Source organism: Sturnira hondurensis, unplaced genomic scaffold (genome assembly GCF_014824575.4).
Source record: "Sturnira hondurensis isolate 20B ecotype Veracruz unplaced genomic scaffold, ASM1482457v3 Scaffold0004136, whole genome shotgun sequence".
In the NCBI taxonomy this organism is placed as follows: domain Eukaryota; kingdom Metazoa; phylum Chordata; class Mammalia; order Chiroptera; family Phyllostomidae; genus Sturnira; species Sturnira hondurensis.
In genome coordinates this window covers 42,014,458-42,039,338 of record NW_028076767.1, presented here as the reverse complement: position 1 = coordinate 42,039,338, position 24,881 = coordinate 42,014,458, and the positions used below count along the sequence as shown (strand labels likewise).

At 41.9% G+C, this 24,881-nt stretch overlaps 1 long non-coding RNA gene across 1 annotated transcript; it reads right to left on the bottom strand.

The window, feature by feature from the left end:
- Positions 1–16,795: 16,795 nt before the first annotated feature.
- On the bottom strand, positions 16,796–23,291 carry LOC118985942 (uncharacterized). The gene is made up of 3 exons (XR_005066237.1): positions 22,974–23,291; positions 22,494–22,596; positions 16,796–16,888 (listed from the first exon to the last, which is right to left on the bottom strand). It is a non-coding gene; the product is annotated as an uncharacterized LOC118985942 (long non-coding RNA).
- Positions 23,292–24,881: the final 1,590 nt, after the last annotated feature.

The following is a 24,881-nucleotide window of genomic DNA, read 5'->3' as shown; positions in this document are numbered from 1 at the left end:
CAGAAGAGACCAATATGGGATACAAAGTGCCCTCCAGAGCCTATCTTGACCCTGATGAGCAAGTGAAAGCTGGGATCAGAGTCTATGCAGGTTTTGTTCAGTGCCCGGTCCTTGGGAAAAGAGTGTGAGTCACCGATTCCTTCCGGAGAGGCTGCTCACCTCCAGTTGAATGGTTACAATTGATGACTATCACCACTGAGAACTAGAACTACTCCTATGACCCACGAGACTTGACCTGTCCACTGGTAACCCTTCAGATCATATTTCCTCAGTGAAATCAGAGTTTCTACAAGGAGTACAAGTTCAGGACAGAATCACAAAAACCCTTATACCTACTGATTGGAAACATGAAACATGTATTTGATTATAAAAACTCTGCCACTCGTCTTTTAAAAACTGGAGAAAGAGAAAGAAAACTATGACTTGAGCATCATGAAAGAAGTTGTGAAACAAAGAATATGCTCTTGAAATTATCTTGGAACGCAGCAGTTCTTTAGACCATGAGTGTGAGCATGCCAATGTTTGTAGAGCTTTATAGTTTGCTAATGAGTTCATTCAAGAGACGAATGATCTTAATATATCTTCCCAAGAAGCCTATAAATGAAGAATCATCACTATTCCCATTCTACAGGTGAGGGAACTAGGATTCACAGGGGCCGATTTTCCCAATGTCAAATACATAGGAAGTGGCAGAGTAGAAACCAGAAGCCCATCTTCCTGCTGTAAATGCTGCTTGCTTTCCATCACCCGATGCTACCTTTCTTATACATTAGCTGTCGAGTCCACATGCTGCACATCAGAGATCTGGGACCTAAAAATCTAAAAGGAGCATGTATAATATCATTGGCCAAAGGGGTAGTACAATGGGCTTAGTTACTGATAATGCAGTTACATTCTTAAGACTAGTTGTTGAAGTCAATAAATCATTTTGCTCTCCTGTATCTCAGTTTTGACCAATTACTTGCAGTGACAAGACCTAGAGTGTGTAACACATGATCCAAGAGAACACAGGGTTTCAGATAGCTGGAAGAGAAAAGTGTATGCATTCTCTCCTCCTCCAGGAACTTCTTCCCTGGCTCACCTTGCTGAGAGGGATAATAGAGCATAATGGTTAAGATGCTATGTCTTGAAGTCTGGCTGCTGTAGGTATGTGTTGCGGCTCTTCCATTGACTTGGGGGCGGTTACTTAGCGTCTCTCAGCTTTAGTTTTCTTTTCCTTATCTGCAAAATGGGAATGTGTCCATTAGGATTCTTTGGTTGCCAGCAACAGAGAATTACTCACTTATGCTGAGAAGAGTAATTTATTGAAATGCTCTCAGTTTCTCAGTTTTCTCTCCCAGAGTCAAAGGGAAAATTGTGCAATCAGACCTTGAAAAGAATAGAAACCTGGCAACTTCATAGATCTGAATTGCAGAAGAAGTACTTATCAGCACTGTGACATCAAAATGACGCCACCTTAACTGTTTTCCACCCAGCCATTGCTCAGGGCGAGCTTGATGGGCCTACTTAGAGACACGTGGATGCACCTGGACAGGGAGGAGGAGTAGGGAACCCTGACTGACAGTCCCACCAGAACCATAGGGAAGAGGGAGGAGTAGTTACTCAACGAAAAACAAGTGCCGTTTTGGAAAAAAAAAGAAAAGAAAAGAAAAGAAAAGAAGAACAGATTTACTACAGAAAAAAATAGTATTTCATTGGATTTTTTTTTTTAGAATTAAAACGTGTAATAAATTAAAAGTGCTGAGCATGATGTCTGATATGCAGTAAGTGCTTGGTAAATAACTGTCGCTAGACTGGAACAGAAGTGAATTGAAATGGAATATAAATAACCAAAGAGAAAAATAAATCAAAAGAGGAAAGGATTCAACAGTTGGCTTCACAGGGCAAAATAGGAGCTGTCATCTCCCCCGATACCATGACCACCCCTAAAATACCATGAAATTGCTAATGAATGCCTTTACTTATTTGAACATTCTATTCTGTATAAAGAATGCTAAGTGAAGAGGCACCAGTAAATGGATACAACCAGAGGATATTTCCCTGACTACACTGAATAACAGATACATAGACAAATCTATATAGAAAGCAAATGGCAATAAATGTGAAGTATAAATGATTCATTTTCAGAAAACACAGTTTTAACAATCTAAAAAAAGGGAATGAATATTTTATAATTATTATGATGGAATCATTTGAAAATCACAGTGAAATGGTTTTCACTTATTCCTCTGCAACATGAGTGAAATGTATTTGGCAATTAACAATTACCACACTAACTGCAATGAACATTAATATTTATGTGTTACCTACTCTGTTACTGACTGGGCCAGATTTGGTCCCTAGATCCTCATTCTTCTATGCTTAGAGACATAAATGGGTGTTGCAAGTGAGTACCTGAAGGCACATTTTCAACTGCTGCAGTTTATCATCGTGACCGTTTATATCCTGAAAGCTTCATGACCATGGCAAATCAGCCTTCACTCTGGGAATGGCCTTACACAAGTTGGAAGCCATAAACCTATGGACAGTGCCAAATGTATCTGAACAATCACTCATGTTAATGGTGAAAACGTGGCTCTATTATTTCTAAAATTAGAAAGTATTGAAGTTATAATTTTGAACCAAACAATGACATCTACCTACCTACCTACTTTCCTATCTGCCTGTCGTATCAAAGGGGCCCAGCTGCAGAAATTTACACAGGGAGGTCTTCGTGTGATACCGGAGAATATGGATCTCAAATCTTCGTCTAAACCTGGCCATCTCTCTAGAATCTGTGAACAAAAGAGACTTAATGCATCTGCATTGCGGACCTTCTCTCTCAAAATTCCCAACCCTGCTACTATCAGAACTTGCCTTTTGGGGATCAGGCAATGCCTACAACATTTAAAACAATCCCAGACTTCAGAAGTGTTTTTTTGCATCTTTCTTCCCTCGTGTTTTAGAAAAGTGAAGTGAAAAAAATCTTCAAATCTCTAGTTTTGTTTTTATTTAAAAAATTCTCGAATGCTTATGATGAATGAACTTTTGAAGATAAATGTTGTTAACTTGAAATGCTTTTCATAGGTGATATTATGTGATACCCCTCTACATTAGCAAATTGTGTCATTAAATTTGGGGGGAGGCAGGACCCCAAATAGCTGGGCTTAAGGGAGTCAGAAACAAAAGAAAAATATGTTTATGTGTGATTTAAGTTGAAATGTATCTCTTTGGCACTTACATTTTAAAGTGGTAAGGATTTTTAAGAGCTCACTTTTGTCTGCTGCTTTCTAACAAATTTGTACTCGAATGCTCATCTCTGCTGGGGTCTACAGGGTGCCTGCTGCACGGGACACTTACGTGTGCACGGACGGCCTCCCTGGGGAGAACGGGCCTCCCACAGTGCCGAGCCCACTGCACTGCTCCAATGCATCCCCTCAAAATTCTGGTCAGCCTCTTCCAATGAGATACCAAAAAGTAATGAGCCATCATGGGCAAAGTGGTAGCAAATTAGTGGGTTATAGATAAATACATGCTCACCATTACCTGAAGGTAGCAACATATGGGATAAACAAATAGTAAATCAAAGTCTTTGACCTTTTAACTACTTCAGGTTTTGCATATATAGTTAATCTTGTCTTGTGAACCAATTTTTTATCTATGGAGAATAAATGTCTTTAAAAACTCTCAGAATAAGCAAGTATATAAAGTTTCTTCTATCTTTCTTTTTATTTTAAAAAAGAAAGTATCGAAGGGACTCAATATTCCCTCTGAAGAATCATGTCATTTTCTACTTATTTAATGGGTCCTGCCGCCCAGTATTTTCAGTGATGATGCCATATATCACGTGGCCAATTCATAGGGAGGAAATATGTTCCCTTTATCTCCCACAATTTTTGCATTTGATTACATCTTTAGCAAAAGGCAGCTCTGAATATATGCTCTATTTCACTACTGTTGTGTAATGATTGGTTATGCTAAAATAAAGTTTATACTGGAATAATATAAAATAGAAGCAGGGAGGGAGAGGAGAATTTAGGATCCCCAGCCATTGTGTCCCAAACCTGAGTCATGCTTAGACAGGCACAAAGTAAGTTTGAGGTGATCATCAAAATGAAAACAAAATTTTAAATTTCTTCTAAAATTTTGAGACCCTATAGACTGCAGGTTGGTCAGTAATGATCGAAACTATTCCAAGAGGATAGACTGATTCCTGTCATTATTTTTATTTTTTCCCCCTAGAAGTGTCAGAGTAAATGTTGGAAATCAGTCCAACTTAGAGTATGCTTATTGTCTGGAAATTGGTTCTGAATTCCCGTATGGCAATTTCTCTCCTTTTAATGTAAATATTTTTCACCTTCTAGTTAATAAACTATATAGTCTAAGGTAATAATTAGGTTTACTCACGCTTGGCTGATAATACATTTCATATCCCATATTCTTATTTAGGGTTCTATTTTCTAAAAAGAAAAAAAAAACACATCTCTACCTGCTTTATTGAAACTCTCTCCCTAGTTTCCACCTCCCACCTTCCAGGTTAAAGAGCCCTAAGCTAGAAGCAAGTCTGACCTGGGCAAGCAATGACCCAGGCGACTGTCCTGTGCAGCCTCTGGCAGCCTTCGTGTTCTTTATTGCCATTTTTTTATTAGGAGAAAATCGATCCCACAAAAAGTTTTCAGGGAAAAATAAATAAATGCTACTTCAAAGTCACTGCATTGCTCTCATCAGTGAGAATGTCTCCACATGGTTCTGGGACGGCTCCTGGAGCTGTGGATGAACTGAGTCAGTAAGGTGCTGTTGGGCAAGACACCCCCAAACCCTGTTCCATGTCTTCTCTGCTACCCCATTTTCACTTCGTTTGTGTAATTGGCCTTTTCTGAACAATTCTCTCCCATAGCCTGTTTTTGGAAAGATTCCTCATAAAACCTAATGATTGCTTGATTCATAAAAATGTGTACGTTTTGCTTTCTTCACTTGTGCATTTAATGACTGACAGAGTAGTGTTACTGCCCAGGAAACATGGGTCACTTTCCCCTCCGACTCATTCTGTAACTCTTCACGATGGTTGAAATGCCATTTGCTGTTTCTTGTCTCTGGTTTGCTCCCCTCTTCTCTTCTGCTGGGCATCCCGCCCGACCTCACTGCACCTGCTTATGCACCTTCATCCACAAGCCGTGGTTTTGCCCGTGTTCAGCCCACATTTCTAAGTGCAGCGAGGCCCTTCCATTGCATGCTCCACTCCGAGAGACTGGCCCCTCTGCAGTCTCTGCACAGCCAGGGAGCGGCCATGGCTCCTTCTCTCCCGAGGCAGCGAGGCAGCCTTTGAACTCGCACTTCAGGCAGAGGACAGGCTCCCAGCTGAGCTACCTAGGAAACTTTTCTAAGCCTCCAAACCAGCAAGACTTCAACTTCGTCACATTCTACACCCTTTTAACCCTGGTTTCAGGTTCTTGCCACTGCCCCTAACAACCAAAATAAGTGTTTCTGATGTTTCCATATTATCTTCCTACTGTGTACAGTCATTCGTGTTGTCTGGTCATGATCAGTGTTCAAAGAACCATGTGTGTGATTCAAACATGTTTCAATATGCATGATACAGTAACATCTCTGTATTTAAGGGCTAATACAAGGTTTCCTTAGAAAACTACCCCACTTTGAAGATCTGATTAAATAGTTGACTCTGCAGTCAGAGTGTCTGGGTTTGAGTTGTGGCTCAAACTCACTGGCTCTGTGCTTCGGTCAGTTTCTCGGGTGCCTTCTCTGTTAGCTGGGTAGGACACACTCACCCCACAGGGCAATAAAGGAGATGATCATGTCAAGCTTTGAGAGGAATGTTTGTCGGGGAGTAAGCACTCAGTGATGTGGATTATTACCAGCTATGACTTCTCTGTCTTCTGAGGAAATGTTGAATTCTGCACACAGAAAACATTTTTTTTCATCCAGGAAAAAGAGTTGGCAAATGCTCATCACCTGGAAGTTTCCCCGTGGTGATCCTGTTGCGTGCTGGGAGCCACTCTGTATTCCCAGCCCTGAGACTGTCTTCCAGCTCCCCCTGCATCTAATCAGAAGAGCCCTCCAGAGGTGAAAACTGTGTCAGATTTCTCTGCAGATAGTTTCCCAACACAAGAAAATAAGGCAAGGGTTTTTGAAATACGTGGCAAGTCTTGCTTCTCACTCTGGGCAGGGTTTCCACTTAACTGTAAACTGAAATTTTCTCTCTCAATAGCACGCTTTGCAGCTGCCATTTTCTGGCTCCCTGTGGGTCCACATCCCATCCAGACGTGAAACCACTGGGCCAATTTCTGGCCTGGGAGGGCTGTTCTAGTGCGTGAGGGTACTGTTCTTTTAAGGGCGGCTGCCACTTGAGTGCAAGTTCATTGTTTGAAACCCCAGCTGCACTTCATTAGGTTAATGACTGCAGACCAAGAGGAAGGCTGCCTGCCAAAGGTGACTCAGTGGAGAGTGAGATGCTGTTCCAAGAGAATGCAGCCTCACAAAGGGCTGCTTAACCTGAACCCTGCCTTTCAAAGGCCCAGGAGGGGAATTTGAGTTTCAAGTGCTATGGTGGTTTTCACAGGCCCATAAAGGGGATCTTTGTCAGAATCTAATCATTATCATAACATTTGAGTGGCCCCATAATTCCATTCCATTCCACAGATAACCAGGGGTGTCAGCTATGCACAAGGCACTGAGCTGGGTCTCGAGGGAATTCAGAGAAACAGGACGTGGTTCAAGCCCTCTAGTAGCTTACAATTTAGTAAGAAGATAAGTCAAATCACTGACTATTCAAAAGTTCTTTGGCTTTCTCCTATGTGCCTGGGCATGGGCTAGACTAGCGAACGCAGGTGCATCGAGTCCCTGCTCTCAAAGAATGAAAGTAAAACATGGTAGTGATTTCTTTTGTCATTTAAAACTTTTTGTTTTGAAATAATTTTAAAATTCTCCTTTTTTCCTCCTTTCTCTTTCTTACCTGAATCAATGGAAAGTTGAAAACTCCTAAATATTTCCTGAATTTTTGTATTTCCTAAATTTTTGTAGTTCCTAAAAGACAAAACATTCTCTTACCTCATCACAGACCACCCATCAAATCAGGAAATTTATACTGATGTAATATTACTAGCTAGTCTTAGAATCTTATTTAAATTTCACCAATTGTGCCAATAATGGTCTTTATAGCAAAAAAAAAAAAAAAATCCCTTTGTGGTCAGTCTATTATCCAGTCCGGGACAGCAGATTGCATTAGTTGTCACACCTTCACATACATCTCTCTAGTCTGATAATTCAGGAACTCTTCCTCAGTTTTTTCTTCTCTTTTGTAACTGACATTTTTAAAGTGTGCTGGGTTGTTATTTTATACAATGTCCCTTAATGTGAGTCTGTCTGATCTTCATGATTGGATTCAAGCTATACACTTTGGGCAGAAATATCTCCAAAGTGACACTGACCATGATGTTCTTCTCAGTACATCATGGTAGGGAGGACATGATATCAATTGTCCTGTCACTGGTCATGTTAACTCTGATCATTTGGTTAAGGTGGTGTTTGCTGGATTTGTCCACTGAAAAGTTACTTTTCCTCTGTAATTAATGAGTGTCTTTTGGGGTGCTACCTTGGAATCATGTTAAATCTTATTCCTCAACAAACTCTCAGCTTATCATCATCCTTGGATGATTCTTGCCTGAATAAAACACTACTATAATAGCTGTCAAACATTGATTTTCCTAATTTTATCATGGCTTCTACATTTATGAGTTGGCTTTCTAATGAAAGGAAGTCATTCACTCATTCATTCACTCACTCATTCATTCATTCGTTCCTATCAGCGAGACCCATGGATTTCCATTTTACACAGTTGGTCATAATCTATTACGTCAATATTTATTTTGTTGCACAAATTGTCCCATATTTGGCTAGTGGGAATACCTTCCAGCTGGTTCCTATGTGACTTTTGACAGGTCCCCTTAAGTTTTTGAGATTTTCTTGCTTTCTGAAACAAAAAAATGTTTCAGTCTCATCTTGTACTTTGCCTGCTTCAGTAAGTTCTGCACAGAGCCCTGATTCCTGTGGGTGGAGAATGGGATATAGGAACCAAAACCCGGGCACTGGGTATGCCCATTGCATCTTAGCCCCTCAGTGGGAGAGGTATGAAATGTGTTGTTTGTGCATGTGTACATATACACACCTGTATCTGTTGCTACATCTAGGTAATGCTAAAAGCTATGAGTTCAGAGACTCACGTGTCATGTACAACAGAAATGACACTGAGAAGTAATGCGGGAGAACTAGCCTCCCCCTCCTCCTGAGTTAGGAGGCATGTGTGAGAGTGTGTGTGCGTGCACACTAGTGTTAGTCAAGGGATGGCATGACAGAATGACCACTTATCCATCTATCATTGCGGAACAACAGACACTTAACTTACTGCTTCCCCTCCTTTCCCTTTCCAGTAATATCCCCAGTGGCCTGGCTCACCGGAGAAATCACAGGTAGTTGGCCCAAGTAAAAAATATTACCTGATAAAAATAAGATTTTCAAAAATTTCTTAGAGAGGTTAAAATTGTACACATAAACATATTGTTTGACATAAACATGAGTATATATCAAGTGTGTTGGGGACTGACTCATTTTAACCAGATGTCCAGTGGGATTTTCCTTTTGTTCACGCTGAGGATAGAGGACTGCTCCTCTGTGGGACTTGCCGCCTCTTACGGAGAATGAGTCACACCATCCACAAAGAGAGATGTGTGGGGATTTCAGTCTTTGTATAGCAACAGGAGAAGGGCTACTTCCTTCCTTACCCGAAGCCAAAAGCAGAAGGGCCCCAGTAGCATCTAAAAGAAGCAGAACGGAGGAGGCTGAGAATCTGTCCCTCCCCTGACTCCATACAATTCTATCCTGGCTTAGGAAAGGAAAGGACATGCTTTTAAACCAAATTTGGGATTGAAGTTTTATAAGAACAGGATGGGAAGAACATTGTTTTGTTATTAATGACTAAAAATGGCTAAAAATGTATGCAATTCAGCCAAATAGTCAATAAGGAAACTACTACGCAAGAGTAAAAGGGGTTGATGAACACAGTATAGTTGGTGTCAATTCTTATAAAATAAAATTCTTTAATGTTTACATGCCAAAGAGGTGAGATTTCTCAATAAACTGTTTACACAGACATCTGTTGAAAACGATACTTCAGAATGCTGCTCTGGCTTGCATAATTCTGCAAAAGAGTTTCCAGAACGCATCTAATACAGATATCTGCTATGAGATGCAGAAACATGTTACTAACCAAGTGCCTCAGAAATGGAGAGGAGGGAGAGATGACTTCCACATGGAGACTCCCATGGGCTCTCCTGACAGCAGGGAAGTTGCCAGATTGAGCCCAGATGAACTGACAGCTTCCTCTTACTTTGATCGTTGTAGAAGGGAAATTCCTCAGCTTCCTCCCCCAAGTTCAACCCAGTTTTGAACTTACCCCTAAAATACACTTCCTGCATTGAAGACTAAGACCTTACATTTACTGGCCTTAGTTTGCTAGTTGGAATGGAAGAGGGCAGAGGCCGACTCCCTTTGGCTCTTTTGTCATAATGCTGCTCGTGAACATTCACTGAATTCACCTGGGATAATATAAAGAATTACAGCTACAGGGTGCATATTTTCACGTGCATACCTTTAACACACTTAAAAGTTTTTTGAAAGGAGATTAAGACTTAGAATTGGACAGATTTGAAATAAAATTCTAACTCTGCCATTGCCTGGGAAAAAACAGTTAATTTCTTTGAACCTCAGTGCCTTCACCCATGAACAAAAGATAAGACTCACGTAATAAAATCACTAGATGCTTGTGTCAGATAATCTCAAAGTGCTAGCAGTGCCTGCCACCCTGAGCACCTCAATAAATGGATGGTCTTTCTAGTCCTCGTAGTCAGCACCAGGCCTAATGGTGGGGACAAGAGAAGGTGTTCCATAATTATTTTCCAGCATGACTTCTAGCGCTGTCTCAGGGCTGCCAGGCACATTAACCCATTCCAACTTGCTTGAGAGGAAAGGGGATTTATTGTAAGGACATGGGGAAATCTCATGGACCGGCCCTCCCACACCCAATGCTACTATGTGACTGCCTTGTGATGATGCTTACTTCTGTTTGGTTCTATGTGACCTTGCCTTTCAGCTCCAAAAAGTTAGCACATTCAGTGTTTCAGTTCTCCCATTTTAGTTTTCTTAGCAAAAGACTCTTTTTGCTCAGATTTAGTCAGGATCCCTTGGCTGGCCCATCATTTTCTGGCCCAACCAGCTGTGATCAAGGCTGTAAATATGGCCACCTGGGCCCACCTCCTGGGTTGGGCTGTGAGTGAGCAGAAACTGCCTTAGCCAAGGGAATGGCTCACCAGGGCAGAACACTCATCTCCACTGACATCACGGTGATTGAGTGAGTTTCATTATTGGCTCTATAACCAAGGAGACATCTGACAGGATGAGTCTCCAGAGCGCATACTGACTACAAACAAATACTACGTATACTTTTATAATCAACTATTTTTTTTTACTTAAAAAATACTTATGTATCATTTATTCCTTGCCAGGTACTATCTCAAAAGTTCTACAAATATTAACTCACTCAATCTTACCACTGGCTGAAGAAAGGTCCAATGAACGACACTGGCATTTTACAAATTTTACAAGAGGCCCAGAGAAGCACAGTGATTTGTCCAAGGACACACACAGCTAGCTGGCAGCTGAGCCAGGATTTGAACTCAGGCAGCCTGATGCGCAGAGTCCATGCTCCAGACCACCATGTGGTGCTGCAGCTCTTACTAAGACAGCCAAGCACCACTATGCAAGGCTGCCTGCCCCTCACCGCTATGCAAGGCTGCCTGCCCCTCAGATCACAGAGGCAGTATTTCAACATGTGACCATCCTCTTTGGCACCTTCAGATATAACCCACTGTAGGCTGGTGCTCACCTGCCACTTTTCTTTCATTCTTGTCCAGGTCCCAGGGGTTTATAGGGACTCTGCTGTGTGCTGCACACTACCTTGAAAGGGTTACACGAGCTAATGGTTTGGTTTCACATTCAGGTTTTTAAAACCTTTTCACCTCAGTAACATTTTCCATCTTCTACAACACTTTAAATTCCATTTCTATTACTTGAACATCAGGCACAATTATGCCATTTTGAGTTTCTTCTTTGCAATTAATGCAATCATATGACACATCACTAATGCCAACCAGGAATCTTATCACAAAATAGTATAAATTATCATATTTCTATATACATTTGCAAGTGTCTTATCAACATTCCAATCCTGTATACATTTTTATTTAAAAAAAACACTCCCTGTGTTGGATTTCTGGAACTGTTAGCTATCAGTCACACTAGCTCAGTTTATATGACTGCCTGTCTCAGAGCAAAGCTCTGATTGAAATTGGCAACTTAAATCAGGTTACATACGATTTCTTCTTTTTAAAAAATATATTTTATTGATTATACCATTACAGTTGTCCCATTCCCCCTTCACTCCCCTCCACCCTGCGCACCCCTCCCCCACCCTTCCCCCTTTCGTTTATGTCTATGTGTCACAAGTTCTTCAGATTCTGTATTTCCCATAGTATTCCTGCCCTCCCCCTTGTCTATTTTCTACCTACCATCTACGCTACTTATTCTCTGTACCTTCTCCCCCCTTCTCCTCCTCCCACTCCCCTGTTGCTAACCCTCCATGTGATCTCCATTTCTATGTTTCCACTCCCAATCTAGCTGTCTTCTTAGTTTGCTTTTGTTTTAGGTGTGGTTGTTAATAACTGTGTGTTTGCTGTCCTTTCACTGTTCATATTTTTTATCTTCTTTTTCTTAGATAACTCCCTTTAACCTTTCATATAATAAGGGCTTGGTGATGATGAACTCCTCGAATTTGACCTTATCTGAGAAGCACTTTATCTGCCCTTCCATTCTAAATGAAAGCTTTGCTGGATAGAGCAATCTTGGCTGTAGGTCTTTGGATTTCATGACTTGGAATACTTCTTTCTAGCCCCTTCTTGCCTGTAAGGTCCCTTTTGAGAAATCTGCTGACAGTCTGATGGGAACTCCTTTGTAGGTGACTGTCCCCTTATCCCTTGCTGCTTCTAGGATTCTCTCCTTCATTTTAGTCTTGGCTAATATAATTATGATGTGCCTTGGTGTGTTCCTTCTTGGGTCCAACTTCTTTGGGACTCTCTGAGCTTCCTGGATTTCCTGGAAGTCTATTTCCTTTGCCAGACTGGGGGAGTTCTCCTTTATTATTTGTTCAAATAAGTTTTCCACTCGTGGCTATTCCTCTTCCCCTTCTGGTACCCCTATAATCCGGGGGTACCAGATTAAAGGTTGGAACGTTTAAAAATGTCCTGGAGGTTCTTAAGCCTCTCCTCAGTTTTTTGAATTCTCATTTCTTCCTTCTTTTCTGTTTGGTTGTTTCTGTCTTTCTTCTGGTCCACTCCATTGATTTGAGTCCCAGTTTCCTTTCCATCACTATTGGTTTCCTGTGCATGTCCCTTCATTTCAATCAGTTTATCCTTCATATGTTCCTCTAATTTGTGGCTAAAATCAACCAATTCTGTGAGCATCCTGATCACCAGTATTTTGAACTGTGCATCTGAAAGGCTGGCTATTTCTTTGACACTTAGAAGTATAGGCTCTGGGGCTTTGAGCTGTTCTTGAGTCATAATGTTTGGTCTGTTCACACCTGTTATGTGTGAGGGGTGGAGCCTTAGGTGTTCACCAGGGCCAGGTGACCCAGTCACTGGGTTGTGATGCTTATGTGGGGGTGGGGTAAGAGGGGAAAAAATGGCTCTTTGCTCTGCTCTGCTCGCTCTCAGATTTCTGTCCCCTCTGTGGCTTCCCACAAGCAAATTGGGCCCCTCTGGTGCTGGTTTCTGGGTGTGTGGGCCCGTGTACTCTCCAGGACCCTATGGGTCTCTCCAATGAACTCTCTGTGAGCCTGGGAGCCTCTCTCCGCCCCTTGACCCTGAGAAAGTCTTTCCAGTTGGTGCTTTCATGCTCTAATTCCTGCCGCTGGGGCCCTAGCCTGAGACATCTGTCTCACTGTTCGTTCCTTCACTTGGTTTATCTGCATGCCAATGTGTGACCGCAGTCAGCCAGCCACCCTGCGCCCTCACTGGGTCCTCCCGTCACCACCCCACACCTGGGATCCACCACCTGCCTCCACCTCCACCTCCACTCCTGGGTTGGTTGGACCGAAGGATCTTTCCAGCCAACCCCACTCCACCACTGACTCCACCCCTCTTACTGGTCTGGCTGAATGGTTCGTTGTTGTCGGACTTCCGTACAGTTCAATTTTCACTGTTTTGGCTGCATTTTTGTTACTAAAACTTCGCTGTCTTTAAATTTAGTTGTGGGAGGGGGCACAGTGTTTTCACCTACGCCTCCATCTTGGCTGGAAGTCTACATACGATTTCTTATTCAATCAAAGAAGCTCATTGAGCGGCCAAAGTTGTTCGTCGGACTGTAAGACCACTTTCTCTTGTAGATGCATAGATATAGACCATCTGTATATGTAGGCATATAGGGGAATAATATCTGTAAGGCCACTTTCTCATATAGGCAATACTGCATATCCATATATAGATATGTATAGTGAACAATTTTTATGTATAAATTCTGGTACTTAGTGATGAGAATCTTGGGTTTTATTTACATAAAAATGGGTATATAATCATAAATTTGGTCCAGAGAATCAGTGTCACTTTAACTCTGGCAGTCACAATTCCTGTGCTCCAAATCTTGTCTGTAAATCAGGATAAGAACACCTTCCTATGTACAAGGTGACAGAAAACTATGGGCTCCCTCCTTCACCTTCAGCTGTCTCGTATCCTCTCTTGATCTGGGTGGCCCCTCTTCCTTCTAAAGAGATACTCCTTAACGCTAGTCTTACACCTAGCTGGGTGATCCAGCAAACACTTATGGGTGGAGTCACCTGCTAAAAACTTGATTTGTAATTTACTATTTGACATTTTGCAGAAACACTAGAAAATAGCTTCTGCTCAACTTTTGGTGTATAAACTTGTGAGGAGGAATGGAAGTATTTCCCACTGTCTGCCCTTCCCCTTCTCCAACTAAAAAATGTAAACAGGACTTTCTGTTTCTAACATCAAAGCCAGTGAGCTCTACTCTATTATTGTAGAAAGGAATAGTAGAACATGGATTTACTTCAGAAAATAAGAAGGGGGAGAAGAGGAGGAGGAGGAAGGTAAAGAGAGAGGCTCTGGGTGTGCCGGTTTGCTAAGTCATATTGGAATCATTTCTAGGCTTGTACATGGTCTAGGATGTGCTGGTGCTCATGGACCAGGAAAGGATTTCTGAGAGGGCATTAGCAAGTCTCCCAGAGCACTGGTCGGACCAGTGGACCTAGCCCAGCCCTGCAGCTCACGAGCAGTCTCCAGGAATACTGTCCCATTGTGTGGGTAGGATTCTTGCTGCCCCTGTACTGCAGCATCTTTATGTATTCCCCTTTCAGTTACCGTAGTGTATGTCTCTACATTTCATGATACACCAGGATAATTTTCTAGTTGCACAATAGCATGTGCCCCCAGTAAGGCCAGCTTTGTGAATGTGTTACCTGTGCAGTTGCATAGGATCCCCAACTCAGAAGGGTCCCATGCTAGTTCAATGCTCTGCTGCTGCCACCTTGAAATTCTTAAGAGTTTTATCTTTGAACTTGTGTTTTGAACATGAAGTCCAATGGGACAATGGGTCATGCGTGTGAGCAGAGGAGATGACACCATATCCATGTCTATTGTCCTTGATGCCCCATTCACACACACCATTCACAAAGTTCCATGAGTGCAGAATTCCCACGGACCCACAATGCTTAGGAGTTCTGGGAGACTCAAGCACAGCACCAGGTAAGAGTGTTATATCTATGACTGAGTAAATGGGGGTGCTGACATCAGAACTTGCTTCCAACACAGAAGGAAGGAAATGGTGTTCTAAGAAACACCAAGACTATCATATTCTTTCTTATCCTTGTTACTTTCCTGTGTTAGCCAATCACCTATGCTGAAAATGACGACATCGAAGGAAAGAGAGAGAGCAAAATACAATTCCTTTCCTTGAAGTCCTTCCTTACTCATCAATAAGTGGAAGATAGACAGTTTTGACACAATGTGTGTGTATCAAGAAGGAAGCACAATAAAAAGAACCGAGGTAGTTTTACCCAGCATTTCCATTGTTCTTGTAAGAACAAAGTACATACGCATGAATGAGCTAGGAAATACAAACTGTATCATTTCATTGATTCCACTGACAGGTTATATTTGAATTTAAAAGTGAAATTGCATGATATAAAAATGTACAGTAAAAATTTTAAAAAACACAAGAGAAAGAGACCCTAAAGAAAAGAAAAAGCTTTATATTTTTAGTATCTTGACTCACACTTTTGTTTTGAACTAGATTCCATGAATCATGAGTAAGTAGCATGCATTATCATTTTGCACTGGGACCTGCAAATTATGTAGCCATCTCTTCCCCTAGTCCCCCTCAATTGTATTGGAAGGCTCATGAGTACTGGTGCGGGGGGATGGGCTGGCATGGCAGGGCGCTGTTAGCTGGGGTCAGAAGAAAATAAACACAGACCCCAGTCAAAAGGGCAAGCCTGTCTGACCAAGAAAGAATTGAACCAGAAAATCTTGATAGAATGAATGGGTTAGAGACTCAGAGATCTTCACCCAGTGCCAAAAATGAGCGGGGTGAGGGATTTAAAGATGTGTGAATGACAGTCAGAGAAAGACAAGTACAGTATAATTTCACTTATATGTGGGACCTAATGAAAAAGATAAACTAACAAAGTAGAGACAGCCTCACAGATACAGAGAACAGACAGACAGCTGTCAGAGGAGGGAGTTGGGGTCTGGGTGAGAAAGGTGAAAAAATTAACCAAAGAGAAAAAAAGATGAACACAGACAGCAGGATGGTGATTGCCAGAGGGAAGGGGATTGGGGAGGGTAGAAGACAGTAAAGGGAAATAAGTGGTGATGGAAGAGACTTGACCTGGGGTGGTTAGCACACAATACAATGTAGAGGTGATATTGTGGAACTGTGCCCTTGAAACCTGTATAATTTTAGGGGGTCAAAAAGCTCTGACAGCGAAGCTGCTGTGCCTCCCTGGGTCAGAGCTGAATGGAAGGAAGTCAGCGCCACACCTGGGGCTGGCGTGAAGGCTTGCTCAGGCCCAGGACGATCAGCACATTTGAGAGCTGAGGCGGACCCGCCCAAGACTATATAGCTCAGCTCTTTGACGTCATGTGGAGCGAACCAAGACTTAGGTTTAATGTGAGAGGAAACCTGATCTCTACCTAGTCCTAGCTTTCTTTTTAAGTAGTTCTGTAACCTTGGGCAAGCCACCTACTTTTCCAAGCTTCTGTTTTCTTAATTGAGGGGATTAAATTACAAGTCCTCTAAGGAGACGGGTTCATTTCTAAAAGCCTAATATTTAAATGTGTCGCACTGAATATAAATGTTTATATTCCTTTAAGTCTTACTCTAAATGGCACGTTGTGCCATTGAAATTAGACATAAACATCCACGCGGCTGCTTTAATGAGGGCTTCTTTAAGATAAAAGGCACGACTGGTAGGATTGTGTGCTGAAAGTTCTGAAGCTGTGCTCTATCCGGCCACAACCCGACTTCAGCTGATGACATTTTGTCTATAATTTGTGAAGTTCTACAGGAACAGATAATGCAAAACTGTGAACCTGGTCTTCCAACTTAAATATATAAGCAATATTTTATACAATAAATATTTATTTATACTTACTATGATGCTTTCTTACCTCTTGGGAGACTAGAGACCATTATAATTTCCACAGGAAGTGAGGTAATTATAGTGATTTTGGTCAAATATCAGCAGTATTAGGGATTCTGTTGGTGCCTATGGGAAACAAAATAATGAACTTTTTAGACCATTTTTCTGATGTGCTCTAGTGAGGGTGAAAAACAGGTCTAGATTGAAGGATAATTTGTGCAATTGGCTAATTAATAATTATCCCATTTATAGTCAAAACAAGAAGGAAACAGCCTGGAGGTATGAAGGATACCTCTGTGTCAGAGGTTGAATTGGTTTCTCCCCCCTACCCCTGCCCCCAAGGAACTGGTCTTTGTTCCAGGACTGCGAAGAAAGCTTCAGACAGATAATATGCGCTGCTCCCAGCCCCAAGCCTGAGCCCTATTCGTCATAGTTCTTGGATTTGGCTTTGCCCCAGGGTCATAACTTGCTGAGTGGAGATGCGCCCCATTTGTCTGGAAGCCACCCTATCTCTTTCTTGTACATGCATAGCCCTGCCTTGACCCAGCTGTGGTTTCCATTGTGGTTGACCAGATGTTACCCAGAGCTGACAGAATGACCAGTTTTGGAGTCCTTGCAAACTCTAGTCACAGAAAACTTGTAAATACGGAGCTCTCCACTTTTATGATCCTTTTCTAATGATTCTGCTCATTGAAAAAATAGACTGGCACAATTTCAGTTTGTTCTATTTAAGCTCTTTCACATTCCCAAACATTTCTTTCTTTCTTTTTAAAAAATAGGAGCTGGACCATCCACCAGGATTAGCATATTGAGGTTCACAATCAGAAGGGGACGCCAGAAAGAGAAAGACCATGGCACCCCTGACAAGGCCCTCTGGCAGGCTCTGGGGGCGGCAGGGCTTGATGGAGAGTCAGAGCTTTCTCCTGTCTATTTCCTGACCAAGACTCACTGTCACCCCCCTGCAGCCTTTATTCTTATTCTTGGTCTTGTCCACAAACTCTCTTTCTTTCATTCATCCCTGTTTCATATTGATGAACTCCTTTTTTTTAATTATAAACTAAATTTTAGCCCCAGCCCTCATCACTAGTCTCCAAGCCTGGCTGGCCCATTACAGTGTGAGATTCACTAACTACCTGCCTGTCCTGTGGTATTCTAGTTGCTAGAACAGGAGAGAGTCCCCATTTTTCTCTCTGTTGATAACTTTTCCTTCTCAAATCCTGACTGGTGGTGTGGTGTTGGTAGGGAATACTGGAAGGAAAACACTGGGTGTTGGTTTCCTGGACTCCCTCTCCCTGGAGCGAACTTCTCAGATGAGCCTTAGGGGCTGGAGGAATTGCCGTTTTTAACCCCAGGAAGATTTCACAAATCTGCTATACTTTGGTTTTATGTATTGATCCTAATGAGTTTTAAATTGGCTTTTTCTACAAGGGCATTAGCAAATGTCCTTGTCTAGAAAATGGAAATACTAGCAGCACTGACCTCATAGGACTATAGTGAGTTTTATATAAATTAATACATAAAAAAGTGCTTAGTTCCATCCCCTGCATATAGTAATTACTTCATAAACATCAACTATCATCAACATTTTTATTACATACAGGGTGAACAGGAAAATGAACTAGAAATTCTGAAAAAAGGTTTTTTAAGATAATGAGAAGTCTTTGGGAGATGAAGAAGAGGAAAATGACAGAGTAAATTGGAAGAAATAGATGTATTTCTATTTGCTTTTGAAAATTCACAAATAATTTCAAAGGCCAAAATGATTTTAAGTAGTTTTCCTTCCTGGCCAAGCATAGAGCACTGTCTCAGTCACTGAGCATCTCACTCTAGGGAGATTATAATTACTATCAAGTTGGTATTAAATCAATCAAATGAGCCTGTCCTGAAAGCCATACATTGCTTTTCAATGTCCTCATGTTCTAAATAAAAATAAAGTAAGAGCCTGCTAATTTATGGTAATCTAATATGTGCACAATGCTTCAGATATTCTACAAAACCCGTGCAGCCGAAACCCTAAAATTTCAAGCGTTCTCCGACACGAGTTGCATCAGCCAGCCTAGGGCAGTGGCTCAGAAAGCGGAGGAGGGAGGGCCAGAGAAAGAAGAGAATGCTTTATAATAAAGGGCTATTATTTCCTTTGTCATATTTTGGTTTCTTTAAAATTGTCCAGTTGCATTTAAGTCCCTAAGAGCCACGAAAATTATGTCGAACAATAGCGGGGATTTGTGAAAAGATTCCTTGGATAGCATTTGAAAAACACAAGCAGCCCTTGAACCTTCAGAGTCCAGTACATCTGACAGGCTTTGTGAGCCCAGCCACCTGCGAGAGTTCTAAAATAGATGCTTTCATAAAACAGAAAATTCTCAGAATTGATGTGTTAATATCATTCTCTTAATTACTTGACATCTGACCTAAGGAGCAGTGACAAGATGATTCTGGCCAAAGGGAAAGGGAGAGATGGGATGTCATTCATATATTTTTGGCCATAAAAAAGAAAAAAAAAGGACAGCTATTGAGGGGGAAAAAAGCATGATATAGTTAGGCAGATTGTCTATCCAGCTGAAGTTCACTAAAAAGTGACTTAATCCACCACTTCACTCTTCCCAAGCACACCAGCTTCAATTTGGATTTTCAATAATATGAGGAGTTTGCTTACCACTTGGAGGTGGTGAGAGAATGGGTCGTGTGTGTGTGTGTGTGTGTGTGTGCGTGCGCGTGTGTGTGCTGTGGGGAGGGGGCGGTTCAAAGGAAAATGGATATTATAGTGATTTTGTTTATAGAGATTTTTTAAAGCATAAAACAGAACATATAGAAATAAATATTGATTTTTAAAAAACCACTTAGAAGCTCTGGGAGGAAGAAAAACTACAAATAATGGAAACTTCATCAAAAGATACAAATTATAGGTCTGAAATTCAAGTCAGATCAGTAACTTCTACCAATCAAACCAAGGCTCCCCTGTGTGGGTCACATCCCATCTGCTTCTTTCCCAGCCCGAGACAAGGTTTTATTTCCTATTTGTCTTCTTCCTTTTTTTCACACTGTCAACACTGCGAAGCCATACAGCTGTGGGTAAAGCAGCTGTGTGATATTCTGCCTCCCACATTGTCAACCAAATTGTCTGCTCAGTGTTTCTTTATTACTGGTACTGATAGGATAAGAGCACCAGGGGCTGAGGGCTGATCTATGTCAATGAACTCTCTTTCTCAGGTACGTATCCCTTTAGGACCTCTCTTTTTGCTAATCTTTCTCTTTCCCTATATTCTTTCAGTCTTTTTTCTTCTCCCCTTAGGTATAAAATAATCATGTTAATGATACAGTTTTGATTCCTGATTACTTTCCTAATAGGTAGCCATATGCATAACACACACTTAAAAATTCTCCTTCTTTTTTTGGATGACTATATGTACCACTGCAGGGAAGAATCACACTTCATTTAACCATTTTCATACTTAACCACAAACAACTGCATGGTGACTATCTATACATAAATCTCTATCTTCATTTCTTATTCTTTTTATAAGCATCCTGGAAGGGGCATTACTGGATAAAGTTTTGGGTGCACAATCCCAAACTGCTTTCCTTTCCAGGTCTATAAGAGTAGGAAAGTCCAAGGCATTTGTAGTTCATCCCACATAAGAAAGAAGCGTTTCTCCCTCTCCTCGATGTAATGCCAGTGCCCTGCGAGGCTGCAGAGCAGTGTTTGCTGACGCTGCCTGACACAAACACCCTCTACAGTGCTGGTTACCAGTAAGGGTGTCCGGTGCCCTCGTCTAGAGATTCCAAAACCGTAGCTGTGGACTGGTCTCCAGGGTGCTCAGGGTCAGCACGGTTAGGAGGCTCCCTGGAGCACGCTTCCAGCAGAGTCAAGGGACAGGTGCTCCTTGAGAGCTGAGGTATGTAGAGTGGGGAGAAAAATAGCAAATGGAGTAAGGTGCTAGGCTTGTGCCTCTGAGGTAGAAACTTTGAATGAACTGTTGCGAATGATGTCTGTTTCAGGGATCTATTGGGCTGGACCCAGCGAGATGCTGGGAGGGGAAAGAGGTGCGGTGAGGAGAGAGGTGATGTCCAAGGCGGGCATTCAAAAAGGGCAAGGCCAACGTGGGCATAATAGGTAGGGAAGGCTTCCCCCAAGGAGGTGAGATGAGCTGGCCGACAGCTTGCCTCAGGATTATTCTCCAGTTGTTGCATGTTCACAGTCTTTGAAATTTCTTCAACGACACTGTGAATTCTTGTTTTGAGCAAAAGTTTTGTGTGTGTGTAAAGTGCATATATACACTTTACCCCCAAATCTCATATGTATAAATTGTATGGCTCCATTAGACAAGAAATACATGAATCCATTCATCCTATAAAACCTTAAAGCGCTACAGCTGAGTCTAAAATGATGATCTTCAACCATCACTATCCAACACACACCTTCCAGCTCCTGAAGTAACTGTTGCTATCAGCTTGGTACATATACTTCCACACCTACCTCTGCACACTTACATTAATATATATCTGTATAAAATCCATAGAATAGTTGTAAGTGTGAGCACATTTTATATAAATTATACCGTGCTGTATGCATTGTTTTACAACTTGCTGGGCAGGGGAGGGAAACAGCATTTTGGCTCATTGTAACAGAATTACTTTTGAGTTTTCTGGATTTCAAATAAATTTTTAGCTGCACAATTAATATGAGAGTCCAGTCTCCTTCTAAATAGAAAAAAGAAATTACAGATATAACTAAAATCTTCTCTGCCCATCACCTCAATCCTGCTCCCCGCTTCTCCTTTCCAGAGACCATCCTGTCATGGTTTTGAAGGGCGTCCTTGACAATGACTATCATTTATAACTTCTCTGTATCTCCATTACGTCCTCAACACATCACTGCAGTTGCTGCGGTCATAGAATCTTGGAACCAAAAGAATATTTTATAGATTATCTGGGCCAGGCTCTTATGATATAAATGCAGAAATGGATCAAATGCCTCATCTCAGATCATGCTAATTACCTTGGCCTTGGCTTTCGGCACCCTCAGCTAGTGTGCTTTACCAATCTGTGTTACTTTATACAATACTTTATATAAACATATAAATAACACTTTACCAACCTATATTACCTCTAGCAACTTCTGCTTAAGTGGTTTAAACCAAAAGCATCCTTAGTAGTGACTCTATTCACAAAGAGTCTATGCATTTCTCCATTTTACTAAGATCTAGGTTTTGTGAGGAAAGAATTAAAGAAGTAATGTCAAGCCACACTTCCTGTTACTTTAAGCAACTGAAAACACCAGAAAGAGTGTGGCCCTTTGGTTTGACTCCTGCTACTGCAGGTGAGAGGTGGCCTTAGCCTCAACTCTCTGAATCCCTCAGTCGGGCAAGATTTTCATTTTGAGGACAATTGTTTGAAGACCAGCTCCCACCTTCTAGCTTTCTAACAGCATCAGAGGCAGAAAGAGCACAGCTTGACTCTTGAATTCCAGGTTTAGTCCATTTCAGGGATAAGCAGAAAGGGGGAAAAAAGGGAAAAAAAAGAAAAGAAAAAGCTCTTTGGCTCACAAGGTAAGATTCTTTGAAATGAAAGTTGTGTGCAGAGTAAATATGGAGCCCCACAATGCCATCTCCGGAGCCGCATTTCAGGACACAAGGCCACTTCCACTCTGCGACAGACAGTTAAGAGATTTCATGTTCCTTAATTAAAACATACCTCAAGAGTCAGTGGGAGGCGCCCGTGCAGCCCCTACCTGAAGATGCCGATTTACAGAAAAACTTCCAGCGGTGGGATTCATACAAGGGACACGCTGGCAATTGTGCGTTTCCTTTCAAATTGGCCTCTGTCTGTCATACCTATGTAGTTACAAAATCAGAAGAGATAATAAAGTTCAATTGTGTATTCACAGTTTGATATTTCTATTGACAGGTCTTACACAAAAAAACACACATTTCAGGAGACTCAGATTCTCTGTCCCTCTATGAAAGTCTCTGAAAGGCTCTCCTGGGTTGCAAATCCCCACCCAACAATCCCTCTAAATCTGAATCTATAAAGTGGCCATCAAGGTTCAAAGGTATCAAATTGGGCCTCCTCTCCCCAGGTTCTGTTTGTGATTTTAAAATATCACTCTGAAGGCGAGGGAAAAAGGAAACCACCCAGACCAAACCACCGGGCTGAGCTAACCCCCCAGCTCTTCCGTGGAGGAGAGCCGTTAACCCAAGCCTCACCGCACCCAGAGGGGATGAAGCTGTTGTCCACACTGAGCCCTTGGGCAGACAGGGAACAACCCTCAGATCCGCCCTGTCGTCTCTTTTAACCCAGAAAGAGTCCAGATCAACTCTGAATAGTTCTCAAGTTTTAAAACCGTCAATATATCTCACTTCTATGAAAGTAGTCTTCAGGCCTACTCAAAAAGCAACATGCAGGTGCCTCTAATTTTTAGAGAAGATTTTTCTTGGAAAATAGAAGTGTGTGTGTGGCCAGATTCAAAACCAGCAAGTCTGTTCCTGTAATAGTGTATGGGACTAGGCTTATGCAAAAGCAGAGCACATCTGAATGCAAAAATTAAAGGGAGGAATGGGAGGGAGGGGAACAGGTGCTCTTTTATAAAGGCTAAATTCCATATTTACCAAACTGATTTGCATGAGGCATATTTTCAATGAAAATATTGCTACTCATTTTGCTGCATTTGTGCAACAGAAACATAAGGATGTACAGAAGAGGGGTGCGGCTCTCAAGCTGTCTTCTTGTACCTACCCTTCAGCCAACAGTTAAGTAGCGCATTTGGGAGATTAACTCTTAGAACTCCTGGCTTCCCACTGCCAAGAGAGCTGGGCTTGGGGGACCGTTTAACCCTGCGATTCAGCCCCTGAGTCTGCAGTTAGATGAGAATCTAGAAGGGGCAGTGAGAGGTCATTTACTCCATTAACTATCACCAAGTGAGAACACCTAAGTTATCGCAAGAGAAGAATTCTATTCTGTTTTAAGTTAATTCCATGCCCACTTCCAGTAATCCAAACCAGCATTAATTCTTACTATCAAGACTGTCTTCCTCCTGTTTTAAATGTTTTATGTATGCTTTACTTGCTCCTTATGTAAGCCCAAAATGAAAAAGTGCTGTCAGCTACATAGATGATCTTATTTACATGCTGAAAGCAACCCTATGGGATAGGCACTATTATATCCCATTTTACAGAGAAAGAAACTCTGGCAGAGAGGGGTGAAGAAACTGGCCCTAGGTCACCCAGCTGATGCACGATAGACCCATGATTTAAACCCAGGCATCTGAATCTACATTCATTTCACCACCAGAAGATATTATGTGGCATTCTCAGATATGGTCAGTTGCAAATGAGGTTAGCAACAATGCACGAAGGAAGACCCAGAGAAACTGAACCAGGCAAAATATACGAGGTAGAAACTGTAATAAGTTTACATTGAGTACTTGGCTGATGAAAAATGCTAGAGCAATGGCTGGTAGATTGCCCACACAAAAATCCACAGATTCACTCACAGGTGGGCAGGTGGTGGAGGGTTTCCAATGAAAATGCTGGTCTCTCGGGTATTTACAAGTGTCCCCAAACTAGTCCAGAGTGGGTTCCAACAAGGCAAATCCAGTGGACCTGTCTTTAGAGGACTCCCCAAGGGATGGCAGAGTTCCAGAGTCATCATGAGTTTCTGTTTCTGTTTGAGAGCTTGCTCTGAGAAGGTCACAGAGAGCATCTTATAGAGAAGTGAAGCTCCCAGAATGCGTCGCTCTTTCTCTGTTGAAACCAAATTCAGAACCGGCCAAGGCCTCTTGTGGGTTTTCTTCTTTTAGCTAACGAGAAGCTCCAGGCAGAACCTTGAGTTTCAGGATAAGGTAGGGGCCGTCCTGCTGATCGTCTCAGACCTCAAGGAGAACAACCGAGGCTCTGTTTCTTCCTGGGCTGCGGCTAAAGTGAAAACACCTGGAGAGCTAGCTACCCAGACACCCTTGAGGAAGCTGACAGCTTCAGTGATAGTGCATGAAGCCAAAGAGAGCCGTTATTCTTCACTACTCGATGGGTTTGAAATCACAGCCCTTCTTTTGAATCACCTAGTTTACCCTACAATTTCCTTTGAATAGCTGTGAAAACTCTGTATGGACTTGCATTTGCTG